Below are 27,766 nucleotides of genomic sequence, written 5' to 3'. Positions count from 1 at the left end.
ATTGATTTATACACAATGAACCACCACGGCATCCCTGAAATAATTCCACTTGATCACATTAATGATACTTTCGATGTATTCTTAAATTTGGCCTACAAGTATTTTATTGATAATTTTTGTATCTGTATTCATCAGGGAGATTGACTGTCTCTTCTGTGTGTGTGTGTGTGTCTCTCTCTCTCAGATTCAGTCTTTATCTTATTTTGGTATCAGGATAATATTAATTTCATCAAAAGCATTTGGGAGTGTTCCTTTTCTGTTTTTGGAATAATTTGAAGGTCTGGTAGAATTCTGTGCTGATGAGAAGAATGTGCATTCTTCAGTGTTTGGGTGGACTGCTCTGTACACCTCTATTAGGTCCTTTCGATCTGTGGATGTAATTTACTTCATGTCTATGTATTTTCCTCCAGTTGATTTCTGTAATGGTGAGAGTGGAGTATTGAAGTCACCCAGTGCTATTGTGTTGATCTGTGATGTAGGCCTATTAACATTTACCGTGTGACGTGCCTGTGTTTGTATTTGGTATCTGTCTCTTTAGAACTGTAACTTCCTTTTGATGGGTTAGTCCCTTGATCAGTACGAAGTGATCCCCTTTATTTCTTTTGATTAGCCTTGTTTTGAAGTCTGTTTTCTCAGATATTAGAATAGCAATGCCTGGTTATTTCTAGGCACCATTTGCTTGGAATATCTTTTCCCATCTTTTCACCCGAAAATAGTGTTTATCTTTGATAGAGAGGTGTATGGATTTTTCATTTTGTTTTGTTTGTTTGTTTTTCCTTTTGGAGAGAGTAGAAATCGAGATTCTGTCTTCTAATCCCATCTGCTAGTCTGTGTCTTTTGACAAAGCAATTGAGACCATTAATATCCAGTGTAATTATTGAAAGGTGTGTTGTTCCATGTTGTTTTGTTGCATTTAGGGATTTCTTAGTTCTCTTTTGTTTGTGTCTTAGTACTATTTACTTTTCCTCCTAATCTCTTGAGTTTATCTTTTTTCTTCAGTTGGAATGCCTTCCCATATCCTCTGAAGGGCAGCATAGTGGTCATAAATTCCTTTGCCTGCTTCTATCATGAGAACTTTTTCTTTCACCTTCAATTGTGACAGATGGTTTGTGAGGTGCATTAGACTGGGTTGGTAGTCCTGATCTTTCTGACTTTGAAACACATCCAATCAAGCCCTCCTTGCTGTATGGTTTCAGATGAAAAATTGTTGGTTATTCTCATGGGCCTGGAATGGCATTCCTAGGTTTTAGAAGTTTTCATTAAAAATATTTTCTGTGCCTTTTGTATGAAGTAACTTTCCCTCTTTATGCTAATTATTTTACAAGTTTTACCTTTTCATTGTGACCAAAAGTGTTTTCATGTTTCATTCATACATTATTAAATACGTTTTTGTTGACCTGTACTGAAAGATTCAATTATTCTGCTGTTCTTCATACCCTGATATCTTCCACATGATCAGTTCTCTTGGGGAGGATTTCCACTGACCTTTTTATGTGACTTGCTGTGTTTTTCATTTCCATTAACTTTTCAGTTTGGGTTTTCTTCACTATTTCTTTCCCTTTACTGAGTTACTTTTTTATATCAATAATTGACGTCTTTATTTCACTTAGCTGTTTGTGTTATTGTCCATTTTGAGTTGTTTGACCATATGTGTGATGATTCCTTTGAGTTTGGTGTCTGGAATTGCATCTAAGCCGTTTTCCCTGGAAGTCATGACTACGGGATTGATCATTGTCGGGTAAGACAATCTGTCGTGGTTTGTCGAGGTACACAGGTTTTGCCCTGGGATCTGCCCATCCGGGGTGAGATTACTGCTTCAGATTTGATGTCATTGTTATTGTTCTTTTAGTTTAAGTTCCCACTCTTCTTTCAGTCAACATGTTTACAGAGTTCAGTAGAGACCTGGTTGTAGTCCGGTTGGGGTGCTGTTTTCATCTGATAAGCTGCTGTTCCGGGCACCAGGCTCTATCTCCAGTCACCCCCTGTGGGCTGAGTCCTGTCTGCAGCAACAGTCGCTACCGTCAGTTTACCCACTCAACAACAAGGGAGCAGGTGACTACAAAATAGACACTTATCAAGTACCAACTCGTTTCGGTAGTAAAGGGACCGTAGCAGTACTGTGTATACTGATATGTTAGTTATTGTGGGTGAGAGTAGAAAAAAAAAAGAAGAGAAGGCAAGCAGTTACAGTGAGACTAGCTATGACTATTAGACTGCTAGGTGGGAGGTGAAGGAGAGAGCCAGACACAAAAGTCTGAGTAAGTGAGGCAAAAGAAAAAGCATTGCTGGAGACACTGGTGTTTGGGTTAACAGTAGATTAAAAAGAGCTGGTGAAATATGTACCCAAGTATCATAAACCACGTCCGTCTCTGGCTTTGAGAGATTTTTGAGTCAGAGGAATGGGTACCGGAAAAGAAAGAAAACACGCAGGGGGAAAAGAAAGAGGGAGAGAGCACAAACTTAAAAAAAAAAAAAAAAAAGGAGAGAGGGCAAACAGTAGGGGGCGTTAGTCTGCTACACTGACCTAGAGTGTTACATAGACAAGAAGGAGCTGTCGAGCTGGAAAGAGAGCTGGGTGAAGACACGTGATCACGGAATCACTGGAAGATAAGGACTGCCTGGTGGACCTAGAAGACAGTGCAGCCATTGCTGGACCCAGAATTCGGTGTCCCTGGTCTGGGCTATGCTCTATGTTGACTTTCATCAGTCCTGCTATTCTTTTGTAGACTCTCAGCTCCTTGAGTGTGTGGAGTTTTCTTGACTCTGTTCTGTGAGCCGTGGATAGACATTGAGGCAAGCTGCTCTCAACCCTGGTTGCCGTGATTCTGCGGGGGCCAGCAGCGGTGGGTGGCTGTCCAATGCCCAAATCACTGTTTAGAGCTTGTCCGTAGTCCCCACAGCTTTTGTCCTTCCTCACTGGGATGCTGAGGGTGGTTCCGGCAGCAGTGACTGGGAAATCTTTCCATCACATTGTTCAAGAACTGAATTTATCTCTGTGTGGGGATAAGGCATTGTCTCTTCCCTTAAGAGTCAATCCATAGGGGAAGGGCAGTTACCTGGCAAAAGGGCCACTCCTTGGGTAGGCAAGTGTGGTGGTTTGAATGTGAATGCCCCCATAGTGTTATTTGAATATTTGGTCTGGAGTTGGTGGCACTGTTTGGGAAGGATTAGAGGTGCTGCCTTGATGGAAGAATTATGTCGTGGGGGGCTGGCTTTGAGCCGGAAAAGCCTTGCTTTCCTGCAGGTTGCTACTCTCTCTTTCTCTCTGCTTCATACTCATGGTAAAGGGTGTGAGGGTTGAGCATAGTGTTCCTGCCACTTGTTCCAGGCTTTCCCACCATTAGGGACCCTGATCCGTCTGGAACCGTTAGCATAAATAACCTCTTTCTTCTATAACTTGCCTTGGTCAGGATGCTTTATCACGGCAACAGAGAAGCAGCTACTCAGCAGGTTCCCACAGATGCCTCCAGGACGTTTATGCCATCGGTTTCAAGTCCCCCGTGACTCTCTTTCTGACATCTACTTCCCGTTAACTTTTGACTGTGTCTATTGTCTTGGGGGAGCTCATCACCCCCCAACTCTCCCTTGCCCACAATCAGAGGATGTATTGTGAATTTTGGGTGTTCCTGAGACCCTTCGGGTGCATCCAGTTCTGACTCATAAAACACAATGAGGAATTTACAGCTTTGATTCCTGCCACAGGCATAAAATTAGCCACCTAATTCCATGTTAGGTTTTCCCTCCTAATTACTTCTTTATTAAACTACTCGTGTCACAGCAGGAGGGAATGCTGATGTTATGTACCTCGGTGGAGAGAAACTTAATGAGATGGAGTGCGGAGTCCCTTCCCTCTGCCCCTGCTCCTTGCACCGGCTTCTGAGAGAACGTCCCTGTGGCCTACAATCACACATCGGTCGGTCGCCTGCTTGGTCCCCTGGTTAAGAGTGTTTGATGAGCAGAAGAACGAAAGCCAGAGTATCTATTCCCTAGCTTTCTCTGTGTTGAGTCACGGAAGCTGACTCTGTCCCTCCCCAAAGCCAATCATTGTCCCTGTCATGTGGCTCTCTCATACAGTTGTCCCTCTGGTTCCTATACTTTTCTCTTTAAGACTCTCTGCTCCCTGCTGGGGCCAGCCAGCCCTGGGGTGCACCCCGACCCCTTACGTTTCTCTAAACCCTGCTTCTGCCATTTTAATCAATGCCCTCAGTAGACACTCATTTTCCACGTACCGCCGGTTCCTGCTTCTTGCACTCTGAAGTACAGATATGGGTGTTCACGTGACTCAAGACTTTCCCTCACAGGCCCAGCAGTGAAAATGATTGCCTGCTTAATCAAGTGACATTGTGAAAGATTAAGTCCTACCTGACAGCCACATTGCCTGAGCTTTCAACACGGCAAGCCTCCCCTCATTCGGGAAGGAAATATTCAAGTGAGCGCAAGGATCGTCATAGAGATGAAATCATGCCCAGTGAGGTTGCCCTGGGCATCAGTTTGCTCCCTAAAGCTGCCTGAGACTTCAGTACAACCCTGTTTAAAAACAAAAACAAAAACAAAAAAAAAATGAAGTGGGAAGTCTCGGGCAGAGGTGGCCCATGGTTAAAGTGCTTGTCACACATGCATGAGGTCCTTAACTTTACCCCCCCCCCCCCCCCCGTAATGAAAATTTAAAAGCCAGGCACAGTGGTGGATGCCTGTAATCCCAACACTGGGGAGACAGGGCAGGAGGTTCCCAGAAGCTCACTGGCCAGCAGGGCTCAGCAAACAGAAAGCTGGGCTAGGAAGACCCATCTCTTGGAAAGTAGGCCCCGCGGCAAGTTGTCCAGTGATGCTCTGCATCGAAAAGTGTTAGAACTTTCTTCGGAGAGTTGGTGTGACGTATATTAAATGCAGGAAACTATAAAGATTTTTTCATGCCTGATGCATGGCAAGTAGAGCTAACTACTACAACTGCAAGGGGTGGGTTCACTCCCACCTATAGTAGGTGTTTGTGACATTGTCCAAGGCATAAGAGCTGTGGAAGCCCAGCTTCCCGCAGCAGAGCTATTGTACCTGCAGCACAGCGTGGAACTGCTTGTAGGCCCCATTTACAACAGCTTTGTTACAGGATGGTTTTGCAAGAGTGAAGCTGTCCTCCATTGCTTCTCTCTCGTTATCCGGAATGAATGGTTTGCAATGTGTGAGAGCACCCGCAGGCATCTGCCTTTGAGTGTTTTCATTCACGAGAACCAAAAAACTCTCAGGGAAGAAAAAAAAGTTGTGTTTTTTTCTTTCCACTGCTCTGGAGTCTTTCTAAAATGGCTTCTCCTGGGAGATTAATTATAGAGGCCCCAATGTTTCCTGGAAATGCTAAAACATTTTAAAAGAATACGCAGACACTGCTTGATGAATGGCTTGACTCTTTATTGCCTAACAATCCAAAAAGAAAAATGCATGTTTGAAACAGAACAGGATGTAATGGAAATCTAAGTAGGTGGACTGTAAAATGGACTTTATTAACTATTTACAGTGATCTTGTAAATTGTTTGTGTCTACGCCTGAGAAAGTTCCCTGTGGGTTTCTGCACCTCTCCTGGCACTTCTCCTTTTCATTTGCATTATAAAGGTGACTGCTCAGCCTGAGATGAGCGTCTCCAGGTGCCACCAACCTTCCCACAGCTCCTCTGGATCCTTCAGAGAGACATCCTTAACTAATGAAAGGGAAGGGCTGAGAGAAGAGCCACCAGCGTTCAGGATACACAGCTCCACCACTGGAGATACCTTAGGAAATACTACCTAATGGGCTCTACATTCCGCTCACTTAAACTGTGGCATACATAACTGTAGTCCAAGCACTTCAGAGACTGAGTCAGGAGAATCAAGAGTTCAAGTTAGTCCCAGGCTACACAGGAGACCCTGTCTAATAAAGAGAGAAGGAGGGGAGAGAGAGATAAGAGAGAAGTTAAAGTCTGTCCCAGAGAAAACATGCCATGCACTTGGAAAACTTTTCCATGTGCTTTCCCGCTGTGATCCGTGGTCTCTAATTACTGTCCCGTTCTTTATGGTGTTCGCCAAGTTATCAAGACCCCTGGCCTCTCCACTCTCCCTACCTTCTGATTCATTCCCTAAACCGGAAGAACATCGTTGGCATTATTGTGTGAGCCATAGAGGAGTTAGGCTGGTTACCTACAAAATGAAAACACCTCCCCCCCCCGCCCCCCGAAAATCTTCTTGAAAAAGAAAAGCATTTTAATTTCAAAAGAAGTACTGAGTCTGTCTGTCGTCACAATGGGAAAATACTCAACGCTGTTCTGCGGCTTTACGTTTAATTATGGCTTAGTGCTGGTTGATTTTTAATTATAAGTGAGGACGGCAGTGCATAATCTTCTTAGTGGGGAGGGGTCTCCTCAAAATCCTAATCCAACTGTGATGTGAGGCTGGGCTCAGCTGTTGACCAGAAGGCCCCACGTGGGAAGCTGCCACTAAGGCTTCTATGTTCTGACCCTGTGACCGACCACTGGTGCTCAAAGTCCTACTGTCCTCCACCCCTGGCATAGTCCTTGGCACAGAGCAGGCACACTGCGGGGATTACAGTCACCATTTCTGCTACAGAAGTTCTAGTGAGTTAGTTACCACAGAAGTAGCTCAGGCCTTGTGCTGAGCACTTCACAAAAATACGCCAACTCTGTTTAGTTCTTTCACTGATTCTTTTTTTTTTTTTTTTTTTTTTTTTTTTTGGTTTTTTTGAGACAGGGTTTCTCTGTGCAGTTTTGGTGCCTGTCCTGAATTTCACTTTGTAGACCAGGCTGGCCTCGAACTCACAGAGATCCACCTGGCTCTCCATCCCCAATGCTGGGATTAAAGGCACACACCGCCACCGCCCAGCTCACCAATTCTTGACATCCCTCATAGCTCCATGTTACACAGAGAAAGCCTGAAGCTTCAAGGTTAAGCAAGTTAACAAAAGACATTCAGCAGTAAGTGAAAGAGTGGACCATCGGCCAGAGTCAGCCTGATCAAGGAACTTACACTCTGTTCAGTACGCACACGGCCAGACCACTTGATGTTCGGGAGATTGGCTGCTGGCATCCAGACACTAGGCTGGGCATGCCTCAGATACAGTTCAGCAAGTCACTCTCAAGTCAGGCTCCGCACTGAGAAAGCACCAAGGTGAAAGCACCAGGTGAGAGCGGGATGGGGGGATTCCCAGCCTGTTCTAAGTCTCCAGGGAACAATTCCTAGGTCTGAATAATTGTTGGAAACATTGGTCCTTAGGACTTAGCCCTTCCTTGGAGTTTGAAAAGGCTCGGTTGGAGGCGAACCCAGCATGGAGGGAAGGGCAGTTTCACTGTCCTTGGGTTTTGCACATTTGTTTCTGAGCTGTGAAGATGGGCTGGAGGATGCACTCGGAGCCTGAGAGAGGAGATACCTTGATGCTAATGCCGGTGGAGGAGAGTGGGAGAGAAGAAACGCGCTCTTCATTTGCTCTTCTACTACCTCAAACACTGGAACCATGGAATTTCTACAATTACTCTACAAGTGATGGGTGATGGGGGGCAGCGGGCAGGAGAAAGTGTCATCTCACTTTTCTGCCTATTGGACAAAGACATTTCCAGGCACAGGCAGAAGGTGGATAGCTGCATTGGTGCTGAGCTCTCCTAAGTGGTACAAAGGCAGGGCATCCCATGGATTCCTGTGCAACCGAGCTGCGGTTACTCACTGGTTGAGTGTTGGGTCTGGTCAAAGTGCAGGGTTAGGGACAGATCTTTCAGAGTTCTTCCCGCCAAAAACTTCTGTAAGCACGTGGATCCTTTGGCTAATTCTCCATTTCATCTCATTCTTTCGTGATCTGGCTTTTAATGGACTCCATTTATTATAGAAAAGAGAATGTTATTCCCCGGTGGCATAAGGCCAAGCCTAGGTCATCTACAATAATGAAACAGGAAAGCTCAGAGACCCTAATGTCAGACAATGAAATGAGAAATTCACAGAGCTGGGATCATGGAGAAATGCGCATTTCACTGCCTCCATGGCACGTGAGAACCTGCAAACGAGAAGGAGGAGGAGGAGGAGGAGGAGGAGGAGGAGGAGGGAGAAGAGGGTGGGCTGTTCTTCTAAATGATTTTCCCATAGCTGGTCTACCTGTCTAGCTTGATTTTTGTTTCCTCTGGTACTTGGATACAAATTGCATTGTAAAATAAAACATCAAAGTTAATAGCATGAACCGAGAGTTAGGCGTGATAAGTTGTGAAAACGACACGGTTCATGAGGGCGCTGAAGAGACACGGAAGAACTTGCATTCAGTAATAATGAATCACGTCAACTAGGAGACATGGTGGGAAAGGAGGGATGAAATTTGAAAAACAGAGAGTCCGTGTGGCAGAGAGCTAATTATCCCCGACATCTAATCTTCCAGGAGGCTAACAGTTAGTTCAACTGCTAATAGTCACCTAGGAGTGAGCTGCGGAGATATTTTTAAATGTGCCATTCTTTAAGATCCAGCATGCCTACATCTGATAGTCAAACCCCTAAGGACTAGCTGCTAGAAGAAACTCTGAAGTCCTCTGTTCAGCTTTGCTTTAGACACCAGGAGGTTATTAGCTCCTAGAACTCGCTAGACTTTGAAGGATTAGAGGACCTCCAAGCGAATCAGCTGGTACAGTATTTTGTGTTGCTGTTTATCTGATTCTGTTTAATAGTTTGGGGAAGTGGGCTGAGGGATGTGGAGAAAGGAAAAATGAAGAGCAATGCCTAGGTAGAGTTTTAATTCCAGAATATTCTGTAATTGGCTTTGTTAGGTAAATATATATATATTTACCATTCTGGGCACTTTGCGTGACTTGGCTCATGAATTTCTGAAAAACCCTGGGAAACTGGTTTTGTCATTATTGGTCCTTTCTTACAGATAAAGAAACAAGTTCAGACAGGCTCCTGATGTCACACAGAATAGCCACAGAGGTCCATGTTGCAGGCAGTTTTTCTTCCCAGCAGAGTGCATGGTCTCACATGCTTCCCTGTCTCTGCTTTTGGATCCTCCATGATATTACCTTATCTAGAGAACATGCTAGATTCTGCTGGTTTCTTCTGGTCATTGACTCATCACATCTGTGAATGGACATGGCCTCTGACTACTCATGGTCCAGAAGCAAAGACATGGAGGAGACCATTTATCTTAGTTAGGGTTTCTTTGCCGTGAAGAGACATCATGACCACAGCAACTCTTACAAGGAAAACATTTAATTGAGGGTGCTTTGCTTACAGTTTCAGAGGTTCAGTCCATTATCACCATGATGGGGAGCATGGCAGTGTGCAGGCAGATGTGGTGCTGGGGTTCTACATCTAGCAGGCAACAGGAAGTCGACTGAGACATTGGGCGGTATCCTGAGCATAGAAAATCTCAAAGCCAGTCCCCCACAGTGACAGGCTTCCTTTAACTAGGCAATACTCATTCCAACAAAGCCACACCTCCCAATAGTGCCACTCCCTATGAGATTATGGGGGCCAATTACATTCAAGCTACCATAAGAGGTTTAGTGCAATATCATCATGTCAAGGAACATGGTGGCATTCAGGCAGACACGGTACTGGAGAAGGAGCTACATGTTGATATATGGGCAACAGGAAGCAGACTGTCTCACTGGGCATGGTTTGAACATATATGAGACCTCAAAGCCCACGTCCACAGTGACACACCTCCTCCAACAAGACCACATCTCCTAATAGTACCACTCTTTTGGTGGGCCATTTTTTTTCAAACCACCACACCATTTAAAAATTCACAATCTTAAGTAAGCATACATAGCTCTCTGAAGAATAAAAGGGCATTCAGAGTCAGGAAGTGCAATTACACTAGCTGCCTTCTGTCTTTCTCTTCTCTGAGAAAATTTATAACCTTAAGTCAAATGTAAGACAACAGTACAAATCATGAGATCTACAGTTTCTCTTCTGCCCTGATGCTTAGGCTGACCTGTAAAAAAAAGCCCATGTTCTCTCATTTCAGCAACATCCCTTCTTCTTTTTATGCTGTGGAATATTATTTCAAGATGTGGTACATTCATTTATTCTGAAGAATATTAGTTTAATGATGCAAAGATGTGTTGCATTTGTTTAACTCTGTGAAGCCGTGTTACTGTACCTGTCTAAAACACCTGATTGGTCGAATGAAGAGCTGAACGGTCAATAGCAAGGCAAGAGAAAGGATAGGTGGGACTGGCAGGAAGAAAGAATAAATAGGAGGAGAAATCTGGGAAGAAAGATCAAGGAATGAGAGGAGAAGGAGAGAGGACACCAGGGACCAGCCACCCAGCTACACAGCAAGCCAAAGAGTAAGAAGGAAAGAAAGGTATATAGACTAGAGAAAGATAAAAGCCCAGAAGCCAAAGGTAGATGGGAGAATTTAAGTTAAGAAAAGCTGCCTAGAAATAAGCCAAGTTAAACTCAGGCATTTATAAGTAATAATAAGTCTCCATGTATTTATTTGGGAGCTGGGTGACAGGACCCCAAAGAGCAAAGAGTAAAAGAACAAAACAAAACAAAAAACAGCCAAGAACACTTTTAGGCCTTTCCTTAAGGGTCCTGCTAGGCTTCCTCTGGTCCTTAACATTGATAGAGTGCCTTAGAGTTGACTGACACCTTCTCCTCCCATCCATCTTCTCAACCATCTTGCGAATGATGCTGAGCCCTTCATTTTGTAAGCGATAACAGTATTTCTGAGCTCTCTGGTACTTGCCAGGCCCTGAGCTAAGCACTTCACATTCTGTATTCAATTCATCTTCATAAGAACCCTGTGAAGCAAATACGACATGCAGTGGCATGTTTGCAGCCAAGAGGAGTGATTTGTCTAAAGCCTGGCAGGTCAGGGAGGGATGGGGAAGCCGGCCCTGCAGGCTTGGTACTCTGAGCTCAGGGTACCTCATAAGGAGATACGACTTCTCGGAGTCAATGGACCCATGAAGGACAGTGCTAAGGCTTTTTCCTCCATAATCTAGATGCTTCTGCATATCTAGGGAGATCTGCCCACATAAGCCAATGGAAAGATTCTGAACATGACTAGAGGGTAGGTAGGGAAACTGAGGGATACATTCTGTCATAGTGACATGTGGTTATTAACGAGTGGGGGACGGCATACAAAGAGGGTTTGCGTACTTAAGGCAGGCTCATTAGCAAAAGCATTTCCCATGTATGAGCAGAGTCAATCGTGGCCGCTGAGTTTTTCAGTGTTTGATGTGTTTATTATCGTGAGAGTAAGTAAGTCAAGAAATGCAGAAGCACAGAGTGTAGACAGGCTAACTTAACTTCTAATGCTGTCAGCTAGAGGAAGCCATTCCTGAGCAACACAGTCAGCAGCAAGCTTGGAGGCTGACCAGGAAAGATGACTTTGAAACTGTTCGTGGTCTCAGACATACCCTGGGTTTTCCTGCCTCAATTTCATTCTTGCGAGGCTCTTAAGAATGAAGACCCTTTAGACCATTTCATGCAATAGGGATGTGGCCTCTCACATTTTAAAATTCAACCACAAATGAGGCCATCTGGCTTATTTTAAGCACTCTTTAAAGCTCAGATTTAAGTTAGCCGAAGGAAATTGGTATAGTACAATACTGTTTTTAGAAGTACCAGAATAGGCGAACCAGTGGCTAACACAGAGGTATGATCACATTTAGAAGAATTTTTAAATACCAGATATGAAGATGGGGCTAATTACGGAGCGGGATCTTGCCTGGCATTTTACTTCCCTGTCACTAGATGGGGCTCACTAGTTGAGGTTACTTCCTGCCCAGATTTGGATTTAGTGTCAAACAACAGAGAGGATTCAACTGGGGTTTTGGTTCAGTTCTTGAAAAGATAAGTTATTGGAAGCTATTCAATGGGACTCCTAATAAGATTGACTTTTTTTTTCTTTCTGGTTGACCACAAAAGTCTTATTGAGCAAAGCTAGCTTTATCCCAATTGAACATGAAATAGGTCACTATTAGAAAAGACAGCTTTGCTGTGTTTGTACTTGGGATTAACAGACAAAATAAATAGTTCTTTTCTTCCCACGGGCATTGATGAGGCAGCTTTCTCCTAAATGACTGGAGACTTCTGTTCTTTTCAACAAACACAGCCCTCCAATTAGGGGCTGCAAATAAGATTATATGGCCTGAATAAGTCTGAAAGGGGCCTTTTGTAATTAGAAAGTTTGTGTGTGGAAAGTGAAGCGGCATTAAGTGCTCACTGTGGCTTCATTAAGAGAGCCTCGTGAAGATTCCTCAGCCCTCTTGTGAGTGCTCCGAAACGATAAAAATTATGGAAAACGGTAAAGTGTATCCCACCCCTTCCCCTCCCCCTCTTCCCTCCCTCCTTCCTCCTCCTCCTCCTTCATCTTCATCCCCATCATCACGTTTAAGGAGCAGAAACAAATCAGTGCTGTTTATGAATTAGGCAAAGTTTGGAAACCCTGTCCTTGAGTAATAGAGTGTTAGAATCCAAGCAAAAACTAAAAGGCTGAAATCGCGACAGCCTTGAGGATAGAGTGGACAGTCTATTTCCCTTCAACACTTTCATGGCGGCTGCTCTGTCACTACTATGACATAATAAAGTATTGAGTGCTGCTGGCTTTAGCTTATGTGAAGCTTCCTGGCCTGTGGACACAGTGGTGATTGTCCTCATCTACTCTTCCAGATCAAGCAGAGCTCAGTATGTGAATGGGTCTTTCCTGGATGAATAGGTCTCCTCTCCACACACGCAACGCATTCAGGATTAGTGGACTGAGGCCCCTAGAGCTCCAGAGAATAAGACTCAGCCGTGCAAGGCTTCCTCTGACCACAGCTTCCTCTGAGCTAAGAGGAAACGACAAAGCCGAGGAGTGGGGGTTGGGGGGTGGGGTTGGGGGGGGGGATGATGAGCTGAGAGTTTCCAGCTAGAGAACAGTAGCTCCAGACACAGCAGACAGAACTGCATCTAATCCCCAGCTCACTGTGTCCACAAGTATATTTCAGGTGCTTATAATGGCCAGGCATGGTCCTTGGCCTGGGTTCCCAACATGGGGCGGACTAGGAACTCGGTTCATAGTACTGGTATTCCAGGTGTTCTTAACCATGCGATCGTACTTTACTTTGCCACTCTTTTATCTATACAATAATGCCTGCCTCTCAGGGCTAGTAGCTTAGAATTAATACTGTTAGAGAGCTCTTCAGAGACAGTCATAAATATTTCATGAATGAATGAATGTATCTATCAAATCAAGGTTTTCAAAACCTTCAAATCCATTGAACAAACTCAAACCATGGATACTATCATCTGCTATTTTAATATTCACACACACATACACACACACACACACACACACACACACACACACACACACACACACACACACACGATTCTCTCAGGAGCAAACACTGGTTGACTTTCGCTCTTTGGGGGAGGCTTTTAGTTTGTTGTTGGTGTGGTAGTGGTGGTGTACGGGTGTTTTGCCTGCATCTATGTCTGTGTACCACTGTGTGCCTGCCTGGTGCCCACAGAGGACAGAAGAGGGCACCAGAGTTCCTGAAACTGGAGGTACAGCCATCATGTGGGTGCTGGGAATCGAACCCTGGCTCTCAGGAAGAACAGCCAGTGCTCTGAACTTCTGAGCCACCTCTCCAGCCCTGCACTTGACTGTTTTAAAGATCATAGGTGGTGATTTAAAGAAAAGACTTCTGCTAACAGCAGCTAGCAATAAGATCACGCTCAGAGCATTCTTCTTTCACAAGACGTGGCCATTTCTTTCCGTGCTGGGCATTTTTGAGACTTTCTTGAGACAGTCTTAGCTTCCTAAGCAATTGTACTCCTCTATCCACTGTTATCACTTAAAATCTTGGAGGAGGGAATTTAAAAAAAAAAAAAAAGCTTTGCTGATAATTCTAGCCCTCAAGAGACTGTGGCAGGAGGATTGTAAGCTCCCGAAAGCTGAGCGGCAGAGCAATACTCGGTCTCAAAATGACGGATTTAGGATTAGTACAGTGAATAATGCTTGCTGTGTAGACTCACTGGTCTGAAAATAACAAGGAAAGCCAATATTTATTAGACAACAAAATAATTACACTTAAGATTTTTTTAAAGTAACTTCAACAAAGTCATAATTTTAAAGTTAAAAACAAATCTTAGCAGGGCAGGATGGTACACTCCTATAATCCTAGAATTGGGAGGCAAGGCCAGGAGGATGATCAGGTTGGGGCCCGCTGGACTACATGACAAGACCCTTGCCTCTAAAACTACCCAAACCAAAACAACGACAACAAAAATATCTTCCATGTCAGTCTCGTGATAGAATAATTGGACCACATGACCAACTGAACAAATCTTTTAAAATGACGCTTAAGCGTTCGGTTTTTCCCAGGTGACTCTGCTTTTCCTCCCTGCTTCTGACCTCTCAATACGTCACTTACTCATGCAAACTCATGAATGCAAAGAGAAAGGCAGCTTATTGTTTCACAAAAATCATGATGTATATCATACAGAAAATGAAAGTAAGCAGAACTGAATGTTTGGAAAAACACAACCTAGGAGCTAGAGACAGTAGCTCTGTGGGAAGGCATGCCCAGTGAGTAGGACCCCAGACTGCCATGCCCAGCACCAAAGAGAAACAGAAACAATAGACCAAACCTGAATGCATACCAAGACAATCTCTGGGAAATAGGTATTTTTCTCTTTATAAATAGCAAGGCTTATTTTTCTCACCAATAGCATATCTAATTAGCAGACCTCCCAATAGTGTGCACGAAATAATTCTAAGCCAGAGGGACTGAAATGATTTCTTCATTTTTTTTTTTATTTAATATGGTGGCTGAGACAATATATACAGTCTCTGGTTGGACTGGAATCAAGGACTAAAACAGATAAAATTGGGGGCTGGAGAGATAGCTCAGCAGTTAAGAACACTCTTGGCTCTTGCAGAGGACCTGGGTTCAGTTGGCGGCCCCCATGGCAGCTTCCAACTGCCTATGCTTCAGTTCTAGAACCCATGGCAGCTCACAACTGCCTATGATTCAGTTCTAGAGGACTCAACTGTCTTTTCTAGTTTCCTTAGGCACCAGGCATGCATGGGATGCACATACACACATACACACAAAAAAAAAAAAAAATCAAAATAGACAAGGCATGATGATGCACACCTTGAATCCCAGCACTTCAGAGGCAGAGGAAGGGTGGATCTCTGAGTTCAAGGCAAGCCTGGTCTATATAGTTGGTTTCTGGCCAGCCAGGGCTACATAGTAAGACCCTATCTTAAAAAGAAAAAAAAAAAAGAAAAGGAAAGAAAAGAAAGACAAAGAAATAAATAAATATTTAAAATTTACCAAGACTTGACCTGAGAAGACCTAGAAAAAAAAACTCCCATTAATTTGGCTTTTAGTTTTTCTTCTTTCTAAAAGGAAAACAAAAACCAACCAAACAAAAGCAACTGTGAAGTGAACTTCCAGCAGCCCAGCTTCATTTCGGTGATGGAGGAACGGAGCAAGACATCTTGACAGGCTCCTGTGGTCTGCACAACAAAGTCTTAATCCACAGCAGCTGGATACAGCTGGCTCCAAGTCAGGAAGAATGCCCGGGCTTCAGTGGTAAGGAAGGAAGCAAAGTCCAGGTTCCCAAAACATGGAAGGACAAGTCCAAGAACTTGGCCAGGCATAATCCAGAAACGACAGATGTTTTGAAGGTCAGCGCTAATGTGTGTATCTCAAGAATAAAAGCACAGAATGACTCCCGGCCCAAGAAAAAAGAAACCGGTGCCATGATGTTCCAAAATAGCCTTTTCCAACTAGAAAGTTAAAAGCCATTGCAGAGAACAAAGGAGCATGAAGAGCAAAGGATAGAAATTACTCAAGCAAACAGCCAGGGCACGGGCGTGCCCTACAGCTGACGCAGCGAAGCCAGCTAACATGGCAGCAGATTTGAACTTTCTCGAGAAAGAACCAAAAGGGGTCTTTGTAAGCACAGTACAACAGCCATGACCACCACAGTCCAGGTCCTGCAGTAGGTGGGGTGTGATATGGAATCCACCCATCTCTATAGAACACCCTGTTTCCAGAGCATAAAATCCCAGCAAAGGCTCTCCATGGCTGCGTTTGGTACCATCTCTCTGACAAATGAACAAGACTTTGTTCTCAAAGGAATCCGTTCAAGGAGAACAATGACCCTGGGAGCTGGTGGCAGGGTGTGACCCAATATGACACATGTTGGTGCAAACCCTGGAATGCCACGCTGGAGAGACTGTGAAAGCAAGTCATCGGCAAGAGAGTAGACTCGTGGATGAGAACTCTTACTGTAGCTATGAACCCAACGTCAGAACAGGAAACAAGGACGTGAAAGCGCAGATGGGCGTATGGCCCACCATGTCCAAATAACTGTAGGGAGTTTGCCAAAAGCACAGGCCAGGAGATAAACTCAAGCAGCAGCTTCCTTTATCAGTATAATCTCTATGCCAAGTGTGTTGAGAATAAAGAGGATGAAGAGGGCCCTGGACATGTGCTAATGTTCTGATGTGGTCCACTTAAGACAGCTCATCTGAGAGATTGTCTCCCAATAACACTTTCCCTTGTCCTGGAGGTTCTCTATGGTCATTTTTCTTTCTTTCTTTTTATTTTAATAAAGATCTATCTATCTATCTATCTATCTATCTATCTATCTATCTATCTATCTGTTATGTATACAGTGTTCTGTCTACATGTATGCCTACATGCCAGAAGAGGGCACCGGATCTCATTATAGATGGTTATGAGCCACTAGGTGGTTGCTGGGAATTGAACTCAGGACCTCTGGAAGAGCAGCCAGTGCTCTTAACCACTGAGCCACCTCTCTAGTCCCCTAGTCATTTTTCTTTTTCTCTGAGGAATGAGTAAGTCACAAGCACACACACACCCTCATCCATCAATACAGATTTTTGCAATAGTTGGTCACAAAAATCATCAAAATAACTGGCAACTTCCATCAGGAAAAGAAAAAGCCTTCAATTTCTCTGCCTCTGTTGCCAAGTTCTTCTTTCAAACTGCTCCCTATTATACACCTGTCTCATCCAGAAATCCCAAGATGTCCCTCCCACTAGGGGTGACCACGCCAAAGCGGTGACAAATCTGGTCAGCTGCTGGCCCGTTGGACCGAGAACTGTTTCTTGTCTAGATCAGACCTGGTTTGATGTTACAGCGGTGGCTGCTAGTCGTGGCTGCAGATAGTCACCAGGAGCAGCTTTAAGCCAGTGCCTGATACCTGTGATTCCTTAGCTATGTCACCAAAATACAGACAACAAAAGCAAAACTAGACAGTGGAGCTGTATGGGAACTCAAGGGGTATGCAAGAGAGGGAAGGACCGACGGACAAAAAGACATTTACATATCACATGTCTAATGAGGGGTTAGTCAATGAGGCAAACGGAGGGCCAACAGGAACAGGAGTAAGGTACTCAGTACCCCTAATCATTAGAGAGATGTGAATCAAAGCCACAATTAGACACCAGCATGCATTTTTAAGGACAGACATTACTATAGAAAAAAAACTATAATTGAGTCTATAGAGGCATTAGGGTCACTAACAATGGTATCGTAACAGGACCCCCGAATCTTAGTAGGCCCTTAGACCTTAGCACAAGTGACCCCATGATGGAAGTACCATTTGAGTCATAAAATTCAACAAATAGACAGCACCACCTGCCAAAATGAAAACAGACACCTAATCCATCGAAGTCTGCAGTTCTGGAAAAGTCTCTAAATGTACTAACCTTGTTTTGTTGGCCTCTGTAGATCTACTTCTGGCTAACTGCTCCTGCTAACAGAGGTGTGTCACCCCACGATGTGGTTTTGTGCTTAAAAGTTCACCCTGACAAAGGCTCAGGACTACATAGGGATCCCTAACACCCAGTGAAGTCGCTGGCTGGCTAATAAAGACTTTCTGTTGGCTTAAATTTGCGTCCGAGTAGTCTTCTCTGGTGGATACCCCACTACAGTGGAAGGAATTAAACATGGAGTAGTTGCCATGGGAACCTACATAGAGAATCCTCAAAAAAAGGTAAAATAAACTACCATATACTCCATAATCCCACCTGTAGGGATTTATACTACAGAACTGATCCCAGGATCTTGACCAATATTCTCACGTCCACTGCAACATCAGCATTATTCACAGCAGTTAAGCAGTAGAAAGTGCCTAAGTGCCCCGCCAATGAGCGAATAGATAAAGACAACCTGGTGTCTACATATCCTCAAGTATTATTCAGCCTTAGAAAAAAGGACAATCTCCACAGAAGCTATGACATGGAGGAACCTCCCAGACACAGTGTTTAGTAAAATAAGCGGATGGCAGGAAGACAGACTCCTCAAGGTTCTGGGTGTAGGGTATTGAAGGTGTTGGAGCTCCTGGATGTAGAAAATAAAAATGATGCTGCCTGGAGCAAAGGGAAGAGAGAGGGAGACTTGCTGACCAGAGCTCTAGAGTTCCAGTTGTGCTAGTAGAGAGAGTCCAAGCAACATCGAACAGATGTGGGTACAGCGCGCAAGTAGTTATCAATACAGCATTATTCACTGAGCAGGTTAAGAAGGGAGCCTTCATCATATGTAGCTTAAAACTCAGTAAAAAATAAAAACCTACAGAAATGTGAAATTCAATCAAATGCCTTTTCAGTAACCCTATGACTGAACAATAGAATTAAAGTTATTACTATAAGAAAGAAAAAAAACCAAACACCGAATACCTGGCTCCATCCCATCCAAATAAACCTGAATCCTCAGATTTGTCCTTCTCTCTCCCTGTCATTCTCCTGCGCGTGGGTGCGTGCGTGCGTGCGTGCGTGCGTGTGTGCGTGTGTGTGTATGTGTGTGTGTGTGTGTGTGTGTGTGTGTGTGTGTGTGTGTGTGTGTTGCATGGATGGGTTTGCTCACCCTGTGCAGGTGTATGTGGAGACTAGAGACCAATGCCGGTGTCTTCCTTTATTACCCTCCACGTCGCTTTTGAGACAGGTTCTCTTGCTGACCTTGAAGCTCATTTCTTCAACTAGGTAGGCTGGCCAGTGATCCCCAGCCCTGAGATCGGCACCTCTGCTTCACATAGGTGCTTGGGATCCGAACTCAGGACCTAGTACTTGTGCAACAGCACTTTATGCACTGGGCTGTCCCCCTATTTGTTCAAGAGCTACTTTTTTATGTATAGATGCCCTTTCCCCTGCAGGCGAGTCTCTGTACTCCATGCACACAGTGCCTATGGAGGTAGAAGAAGGGATTGATCCCCTGGTACTAGGATTATAGCCATGTGGGACCGGGGAAGCAAACACAGGTTCTCTGTGAGAGTATCAAGTGATCTTGACGGCCGAGCCGCCTCTCCAGCCCTTTTTGCTAGTTTTTGGCATTCCTGTTTTCCTTTCTCAGCTGCAGATAGCTACATGCTAAGGAAAACCCTACACAGTCTTCTTTCTTTTAGAATTGCAATCCCCTTGTATATTTGTTTCCCAATCAGAACTATGCTAACATCTACTGTGATTAATGCCACCCTCATCTTTCAAGCTACCTGAGCCTAGAAACTCGGGGGTCAGTGTCCTGAACTTATTTCCCCTCCAGTTGCTGAACCTCATTCCATCTTGAAGGTCTGCTCCTTCCTGCCCGCCCCCAATGCCACATCTTTAGAACATTTTAAATTGAGATTCAATAGTGCAGCTCTCACCCTTGGGGGGGAAAGCTGTTTTTGCTTTTTTTTGGGGGGGAGGGGCATGCATTAAGGTCTCATTCTGTAGCCCAGGCTGGCCTCAACTGGCAATCCTTCTGCCTTGGTCTCCTGAGTGTTGGAATTATATATAGATATATATCACATAGCCATTTTATTTTTAGTTTTTTTTTTAAAATAAATGCACTTTCAGAATAAAGTTTAAAACAAAGTCACTATGCCTCTGCTGCCCGTTCAAACATAGACAGGAAAGTCGAAAAAGAAATGAACTCTACCCAGCGCTATTTACGTCCCCATAGTTAATACCCTGGGTGCCAAGCAGACTCAAGTTCAGGCTTTGAACGAACCTTGCTATTCTAAAGGCTGCTACCAACGTGAACACAAACATGGCTGTTTGCCGTACCCAGCTCTACACTAGCCTTGTTTCACAGACCTGCAATGTTCCACATTTCCAGTCCACTCTCGGCTGCTCATCACACCATCTCTCTCTGGTCCTTGATCAAGCCCTCTACACGCCCCCACCCCCGCCTCCGGCTAATTCCACTTCAGACGGGAACAGATTAGGTGTTATATGGGGGTGGGAACAGGGACAGTCACAGCAGAAAACAGTAAAAACAAAGATGGCAGGTGGCGCCCAAGGGCTCTGGAGCCTATGCACCTCCCTTCCAAAGCTGCTCTCATGGAGCCATACTAACTAGCTTTGTGGAGTTCGGAAAGACCCACTCATTCCCTTGTATTTGCAGATCACCCACAAAAGAATGCTCTAGAGGAAGTGGCACAAAGCCACACAATTTTAATTACAGCTTCGAATTACAAATGCGAATCAGCCAAAGTTTGAAAAATTTGCAAAACCGAGAAATCACTCTGAGTTTTGTAACAATGCCAAGAGTGGTCGTGGGTAGATCCACACGAGCATGCAGGAGTTACAGGAATATAAGAAGACACGTTCTCACCCGTTCCCAGCCACAGAACCCAGAGCCAGCAGGCCTCCTAACTGCTCAGACAGAGAGGGGAGTGGTATATAAAGAGGTCAGCATCAGGTGGCATATTTTATATAACCCATGACTAACATTTTTTCTTCATTCTAACCAAATTGGGTGTTGAATTTTGAGTGGGCCTTGAGACTTCAAGCATTGCCATTGAGTTAGATATTGATCTGCTTTGGAAACTGTTATCTATTTGACAAGCAGGGGAAATGATTCTTGAGTCTGACCTGCCAAATTTGATTCCCAAGGAATATGACGAACATCCATTAGAGGGTTTATAGATATTAATGAGCAAGAGGGCGTTGAACCTCACACTCTGTAATTATACCCACAATTGCCTCGACATTTAAAACAAATTCTGATATAATTTTCATGCATCATTGAAAACCTCTTATTTGTACACGTCCCAGTTTTGACTCATAAAAATGAACATTTGTTTTTATACTTTCTTGAAGAATGGAATGAATAGAATAGAAGAAGGACTCTGAAATGATCAGTTACCAAAAATATTTCTTTTTCATGCAAGAAGGCCTGTTAGCTATGAACCGTTTGCTTTATTTAACCAAGTTTGTTTACAAGCTTGTAGTCATTCTTGTTAAATTTTACAAGTCCGATTATCTGACTGTGACATAGGAATTATGTCCAAATACTCAGAGAAGCATTTGCTCATTGGTAATTAAAGTCTCAGGGTGAAAAGAATTAAAAGATTATATAAGAGGTAATAAATAATCTTATCTTCTAATGAGTAACTGTCCCCTGCATTCTTTGGACACAAATGATCTAGCTTTTCCCTCCTGTGTTTTAATTTAGTCCACTTGTGTGACTTGAAAGGACGGGTTAGTCACACATACTTAATGACCAGACACCATCCTGGGGACTGAGAACACAAAGACAAACAAGAGAGAAAATAAATAAATAAATAACAAAATAACCTTCTCTCAAGAAACCCATTATAATGCGTCTCAACATCTGGAAGTTTAAAATGTCATCCACAGGTGGTTATCTGCTGCCAACATGCTGTCCATCAACTCTAAGGCAAGCTGAGGCCTTCTGGGCCCCGGTATAAAGTGTAAAAAGAATCATGAATATTTTCAGAAGCTACAAAAATGCCTGCAGGGCCATATAGGTCTAGAACTTACAAGGGAAGATGAAATTTGCTGAACCAAGCATGCTGGTTTCTTTGACTGTCCTGGAACGGCAGGGTGGGAGTGGGGGGTGGGGGAGGAGCGGGAGGGGGTTAGAGAAGGGTCGGGCTGTGCCCCGAGTTAGGCTCTTTCTCCACTTGGGGCTTCTAGTGACCAGTGTAACTTCCCCTGGCCTCCCTTTAAGCTGCTGCAGAATGGAGGTTACAATCACTCTGTAGTATCTGTTAGGAATATGGCGATGCTCAGGACAAGGCCACAGGGGCTTCACAAATGCAAATGACCACTAGGATCTCAATTGCTTCCCCCTCTACCCAAGCCCCTCAGGTCCTTAGAACTCAGCCCTACTCCACCTGAAGTGGAGATAGAGTCTACGCACTCAACAGCCTGACATGGCGAGGAGCCTGACTAGGGCTAAAATCACTGTAGCTGGGTGCCATTTGGGTTTGAAGTGACTTCATCAGTGACTTGTATTTTTGTAGGCTTTAGGCTTTGGGAATTTGAAGAAATCCACCTAGAATTGCAGATTACCCCTGGGAGAGGCCTTTCCCAGTTCGAAGAACAGAGGCAGTGAGTGTGCAGTCTGCTCATGGGGAAGGAAGTGTTGCAGCTGCTTCGGTAAATACCGCACTTGGGAGGGGAAAAAAAAAATTCCTGGCCCAATGCCGCCTCTTTCCATGGTTCCCTGAGAATGGTCTCAGGTTCTTTCCGAAAGCTACATCTGTGAAAGGCAGAGTTGGCAGCGACAATTCTCAATGCACACGAGGCTGGCAAGTCTCACTGATGAAGAGCTCAGAGGGGCTGGGAGAGGAGAGTACATCCTTCTGTCAACAGGAACTACAGGGAAGCTCCTCCGAGGCCCAAGGTTTTCACAGAGCACAAACTGTCCTTTTCACTCAGTCAGATTGCTTCAGGGAGGTCTGGAGAGTGCTCACTCACAGGACAATAGAGTCCGGTGGCTCTCTCCTTCTGTTCCCGATGCCCTAAGTCACATTGCTGTGGTGGGTGGCTGCTCTCCAAAGAAGGAAGGTGGCCTTTGACCAGACCAGTGCTGTCCCGAGAAACACATTCTGTGATGAGGTTGCTTTAACTTCCTGGTAATCAAACAAAAGAGAAGAAAGAGGAATTGGTTTTAATAAATGATCTTATTCAAAACCCATCATAGCCAGGATACAGCCATTTCACCTGGGTTGGAACATTTCTTCCTGGAGGGAAGAGCAAGCAAGGCTCCTAAGACTCAGAAAGCTTAGGAAACTTGCGAGGCTCAGGAAGTTCACAAAATTTAGGAGACTCACAAGACACACACACACACACACACACACACACACACACACACACACACACACACCCTTTCTGGAGGGTGTATAAACAATTAAAAAGTGCAGGGTCACAGGCAACTCTTCAGTGGAACAGCCTGCCCGTTGGTCAGGGAGCTCAAGGAGGGCAGCTTTTGTGAGCTGTCATCTATTCTATGCTGGGCTTTTTACTACCTAGGACGTTGGCTTTCTCTACATCTCACAGAGAGAGGTCTGTCATTCTCCAGAACCAGCAATTACTCCACACTGTCCACTTCAAGGTCTCCACCTCAAGAACATCTTTCATCTAACCACAACTAGAAGAACAGTGAAGTGGGTTTGCACCTCTCAGCCCCCACTGGTTTGCTCCTACTCATGGTGTGCCCCATGTTTCAGAATTACAATCAAGCTGTGTGATGGTGTGACTAATACCACAGGCTTTTACACAGCCAGAAAGGGAGTCTGTTTTGTCTACGTCTCAGAGGGACAATAAGAATTTTAGCTCTTCTCCACACCCTCAGCCCAACAAGCCCCATCATGGATTTAATATTACTAACCTTGATCTCAAAAAAAAAAAAAATTAATCGCAGTTCTCAACCAAAAATATATTCCATTGTTCATTCTCTTTGTTCCCTTTCTGCCTTTAAACATATTCTCTGGCTCTCGCATATAACCCTTCCTTAAGCGGGTCTCATGTTCTGTGGGGCCTCCTTTGTACCTCGCTGTTCCTTTAGTCCAACATCACACTTCCGGCCATCATACATCCTACCTCCTAGTTCCTCATGGAGTCCTTCACTGTCACTTCCATTGTCCTCTGTCACTGGTAGATTCACTTTGATCCTTATTTTCTACTGTGAACAACTAATAAACCACATCAAAATGCATAAGGGAAAATATTGGTGAATTAAAAAGACAAACCATAAAGAGGTCAAATACGTCACAAGCTGCTGTTTCTGCCCTTCTCTCTAACTTGTTTCAAGAGCCTGCCAAATTCATTAAGACTTTAGAATGCTGCATGTGGCTTTCTGTCTTCCAGAGGTGACATTCAACTAAAGGTCCCCCAGAGATGTCCTAGTGGATGGAACAAGATTGCAAGAGAGGTCAGTCTAGTGCCTGTGAAGAACTCTGACTGGAAAGACTTAGTATCTTTGGTTGGTCTCTCTGGCTTCAGTGAGCATCATGAGTACTGAGAGAACTTCTCTGGGCAGCTTTAGGGGTCTCTGGTTGCTTGTAGATCCATATCAGTAAAAGCCAGGGTCGGGGAAACGTTAGGGAAGATGAGATACTCCACCCTTCTCATCTGGGAAACATGCTGGAATGAGCTACACAAGACAGGAGATCAGATGTGGTGGTGGGATCTGCTCTGGGACATGGGATCTGGGGTTTTATTTGTGGTTCACAAAGAAAACAGCAATAAAACAAGACTCAGTGGTCTGCAGGACACTGTCAACAACAACCAGTCCTTGGAGAGCATTTCCCACCCATCCTCTGGGTCTAAGACCATTATCGCCATTGGACAAGCAAGGACACTAGGGCTAAGACCTGCCGAGAGACTGACCTACAACTCAAAACTGATTGTCTCATCTCCTAAGTACCCTTGGGAGATGTCTTCCCTTCTCTACTGCTCCCAAGGAACTCAACGTTATGGCTTCTTCACATTCTATTTAACTTATCATCTTGTCTTATGAATGTAGAGGCAGTAACAAAGAACAGGACAACGGATTTACTTGTAGCTAGAAGCTCTTTTGTTGGCTAGCAACATTTTCCAGCAAGTTAACTAGACAGTGGGTGGAAGGACAGCTTTATAAGATAGGACTGCATGCACTTACACTTATATGCTTTCTTCTTTCCCTGCAGGTCTTAATAAAGACTCAAAACAACTTCTGCAAACAGTCAGCCATTTGAGAAGGAAACAAAAACAAAAGCAAATTCCCAGAGTACTTTCAACTCCATCAATCAAACTCTAGGCCAATAGCACAAGTAAGCTGTTATACCCATTCATAAAATGTATCCATAGTCCTACCAGCTCAATGTAACTGCTTCCACTTGGCCAGTTCCCTTCCAGTCTTTCTCAATATGTGTTTGTCTGTCTAAAAGCCTTTAGCATGTTGTCTTAGTTGGGATTTCTACTGCTGTGAAGAGACACCATGACCACGGCTACTCTTATAAAGAAAAACATTTCATTGTGGTGGCTTGCTTACAGTTAGAGGTTTATAGTCCATTATCATCATGGCAGGAAGCAAGGCAGCATGCAGGCTAGAGAAGGAGCTGAGAGTCCTTACATCTTGACTCACAGGCAACACTAAGTGGTCTGAGACACTGGGTGTGGCTTGAGCATATATGAGACTTCAAAGCCCACCTCCACAGTGACATACTTCCTCCAACAAAGCCACACCTCCTAATAGTGCCACTCCCTTCAGGGGCCATTTTCTTTCAAACTACCACACATGTGCTAGTTTTCTTTGACTTATACTAAATATTGCAAGAGAAAATTCTAAGTATAAATATCATCATGTTTACATTTCTGTGGTGAGTAAATACTTACTTTGTGAGCTATGTTAGAACTTTATATCCTGGGTCTATTAGTTGATTCCACAAGGTAAACTCAAGTGAAGAAGACCAGTTAATGTTATCTTCAAGTCCCCCAGGAAGACAACTCTTTGGTCAAAATGCAAATGTATGTGCCGAGGTTTATTCCATAATAATTTCTTTCTCTTGCTTCCAAATTACTTTGATACAGAAGGCTCATCATTTGTATTAACACATTGAAATTTATCATCATTACTTCAGAGCTAAGTGCCCATTCAGTGGCAGTAATAGCAGCAGCAAGGGGCATGTTTTCCAGTTTGAGCCATTGGATCACGCTGCCTGGTGTTTGTATAATGACAAGGTTCAAGAGATTAAATTCTACTAAAAAACTGGTCATTTTTAACCAAGGGACTTAATTGGCAGCATCTGATTTGCATAATGACTCAGCCCCACTCATGGAATGTTCTTGAGTGAGAGATCAAAGGACTAATTCAGTATCTACAGGTATAAGGGCTCAGAGCTGAATTGGATATTTTGGTCTCGAAAGTGGATTCTTCAAAACTATTTGTCAATTGGATTTTTTTTTTAAACACCTCAAAAATATCTCTATTCTAGCAGAGTTTCCCATCAGAGAAACTGTCTCGGGCAAGAGGAAAGAAGATATTTGAATTTGTCCTTGAAAATGGGAGAAGGATAACAGCCCCCCTTAAAAAATACAACCCAAATCCAATTCGGCTCTTGCTGGCAACCTGCATTCTCTGTTGCCAAAGTCAGGTCGCAGCTGGGATTCTCTTGAAAAATCAAGAGAAAATTACTTTCCTAATGACTCTAAGCATAATCTATCTCAATAAATAGCAAATAAGGGAGACGGACAACTCATATATTCCAAACATGTTCAGAAGGCAAACTCATTTCCCCAACGGAAAACTTTCAAAAAAAAAAAAAAGAAAGAAAGAAAGAAAGAAAGGAAGGAAGAAAGAAAAAGCACATATAATTTTAGTTCTCTCCCTTAGAAGAGGATGGGTTGGAAACTTCTCATCACTTACGTTGGTTTTTAGTTTCCTAAGAGATCTGCTTATATTGTCTCTCAGCTACCATCTCGATGCTCTGGGATTGATCTTGACCTTGCTATGTTTTTGAACTTTTCATTTTATATGTCAAGTTCAAATGTTGTAACATTATTTTCTACTTATCCACCCACCCATCTGCCCATGAGCTCAAGCATCTATATTTTATGGGCTACAAACACTATGTTAAAAAGGCACAGAATCTGGTCTCAAGAAACTTGAAATCAATCACTAATGCAATGCACATGACAGGAACCACCAGTTGCCTGGAAGAAGGAGTCTCTCAAGACAAACCATGACTATAAAAAAGGGTGAACCTAACTTTAAGTAAATTTAGAAACTAAATGGCTGGGGGAGAAACAGGTTATGGCCTGTGAAGAAGAAATGGAAACCAAACAAAAATTCTTTTAAAAGGGAGAAAATAGTAAGTCGGGGTATGGTGGCCAACGCCGTTAATCACAGCACTGAGGAGACAGAGATGGGAGCATCTCTGTGAGTTTGAGGCCAGCCTCAAACAGCTAGGGCTGTTACACAGAGAAACCCTGTCTCAAAAAACAAAAGCAAAATAATAACAAGAAAAAAGGTCTGACAGGTAAGCAACACAAGGCACCTTTTATTTATCGTTGTGGGATAGTTGTTGAAATAGAAATTATTATTATATTATCCATTAGTTAACACTGATGAAATTCTGGTTCCCCCTGGCTGGAGATGAAATCCATTCATTGTCTGTACGTTGTTAGCTCCTAGTGTGTCCAAGCCTATAGGATTTAGAGAGGACAATAATAGCTAGGGTGGGTGGGACTAAAATTCATTATTTGGGATCAGCGTATGGTATTTGAACTTGCGAATGTAATTCTTTCCTATTGAGCAGTTCTTGATGAAACTTCCTTCCAGTGCCATCTTGATCCAAATGCTCTTGAGCAGCTGAATGAGGGCCCTAAAAGGGTACCTGGGCACAGAGTTCAGTGGTGGAGTGCCTCGTCTAGCATGTGTATCTCCAGGTTTTAATAATCGTTGTAGTAATATTAAAAACATAAAAGAAGCAAGTGTGTACTGACCCTAAGCCTAACTTGTGAAGCCAAGAAGTCAAGCTCAAGGAGACAGTTGAGAGCA

General features: G+C 43.8%; 1 pseudogene; it reads right to left on the bottom strand.

Moving 5' to 3' along the window:
* Positions 1-15,998: 15,998 nt before the first annotated feature.
* Positions 15,999-23,821, bottom strand: LOC131920414 (sterol O-acyltransferase 1-like; annotated as a pseudogene).
* Between the last annotated feature and the right edge of the window lie 3,945 nt (positions 23,822-27,766).

This window comes from Peromyscus eremicus, chromosome 10 (genome assembly GCF_949786415.1).
Source record: "Peromyscus eremicus chromosome 10, PerEre_H2_v1, whole genome shotgun sequence".
Classification (NCBI taxonomy): domain Eukaryota; kingdom Metazoa; phylum Chordata; class Mammalia; order Rodentia; family Cricetidae; genus Peromyscus; species Peromyscus eremicus.
Note: the sequence above shows the minus strand (reverse complement) of the source record. Positions and strands in the feature narration are given on the sequence as shown.